This window comes from Macaca nemestrina, assembly GCF_043159975.1.
Source record: "Macaca nemestrina isolate mMacNem1 chromosome 14 unlocalized genomic scaffold, mMacNem.hap1 SUPER_14_unloc_3, whole genome shotgun sequence".
Taxonomy (NCBI): domain Eukaryota; kingdom Metazoa; phylum Chordata; class Mammalia; order Primates; family Cercopithecidae; genus Macaca; species Macaca nemestrina.
This window is the reverse complement of record NW_027257579.1, coordinates 75671-77437: the sequence shown is the minus strand read 5'-3', so window position 1 is coordinate 77437 and position 1767 is coordinate 75671.

Below are 1767 nucleotides of genomic sequence, written 5' to 3'. Positions count from 1 at the left end.
TCTTTACACACCCACTGTGCTATTGTTCCAAATAACATGATATTATGCCCAGTATCACAGGGGTGCACATCCTCCTGTGATATTGTTTCTTATATTCAAGGGAGAGAATGCTATTACTCCCATTATCGCAGGGGTTGTACACACCTCCTGTGATATTGTTCCTATTATCCCGAAGAAGAGAGCATAATATTACTCTCAATATCTCAGCGGGTGTACACCTCGTTTCTAATATTTTTCATAATATCCAAGATGGGAGAGGATGATAAGACTCCCAATATGCCAAGATGTGTACAGCCACCTGTGATTATAGTTCCTAACATCCAGGTGGGATAGGATGATATTACTGCCCATATCGCAGGAGTTGTAAAACTCCTTCGATATTTAGCCTACGATGCTGAGGGGAGTGAATGATATTCCTCCCAATATCGAAGAAGGTCTACACCCCCCTGAGACACTACACCCAGTATTCACGTTGGGTGACGATGACAATATGCCCAATATCGCAAGGGATGTACACAAACCCTGGGATATTGTTCCTTATATCTAGAGTGGGAGAAGACGCTATTACTCCAATAACGCAGGGACTGCGGCTGTACACCCCTCCTGTGATATTGTTCTTAATATCTGACGCAAGAGAGGATGATACTACAGCCAATATTGCAGGGGGAGTACAGCCACCCAGTGATGTTGTTCTTAATGTACTCCACCTCCTCCAGCAGGGATATCGTTTCTAATATCCAGGGGAAGAGAGGATAACGTTATGCCCAATATTGCAGGAGAGTGTGCACACCCTCTGTGACGTTGTTCCTAGTATCCAAAGGTAGAGACGGTGATGTTACTGGCCATATTGCAGGGGGGTGTACACCCTTCTGTGATATCGTTTTTGACATTCAATGGGGGAGAGGATAACATGAATTCCAATGTCGCTGAAGGTGTACAGACCCCTGTGATGTAGTTCCTAATGTACAGGGGAAAGAGAAGAGTATTGCTCTTAATATCGCAGGCGGTGTAACCACCCTGCCTCCTGTATGCTGTTCCTGATATGCAGCGGGGTGGAGGCTGATAGTACTCCCAATATCCCAGAAGGTGCACACACACCTGTGATATACTTCCTAATATCCAGCGGGAAAGAGGCTGATTTTACTTTCGATATCGCAGTGGGTGTACACCGCCCCCAACCCTGGGGTATCGTTCCTAATATCCAGGCGGGAAGAAGATGACATGGATGACAATATCGAAGGGGGTGGACAACTCTTCTGTGATATGGTTCCTGATATCCATGGGGTGAATGGATGTTATTACTCCCAATAACGTAGGAACTGTACAGCCACCCTGGGATTTTGTCCTTAATAACCACAGGGGAGAGGTGAGATTACTACCAACATTGCAAGGGTGTACACCCTCCTGTGATATTGTTTCTTATATCCAGGAAAGGAGAAGATGGTATTACTACCAATATTGAAGAGATATACAACCCCCATGGGATATTGTTCTAAAGATACAGGTTGAAAGAGGATGAGACTCCATCCAATATAACAAGGGGTGTACATCCCACCTGTGATGTGAATCGTAAAACCTAGAAGAAGAGAGAATGACATTGCTTCCAAAAACTCACGGGTGTACACCCACCCTGTGACATCGTTTCTGTCATCTAAAGGTAGAGATGGTGATACTTCTCCCACCACCAGAGAAGGTACACACCCCCCTGTGATATTGTTTCTCATAACTTGGGGGAGAGCATGATATTACTTCCAGTATGACAGTGGC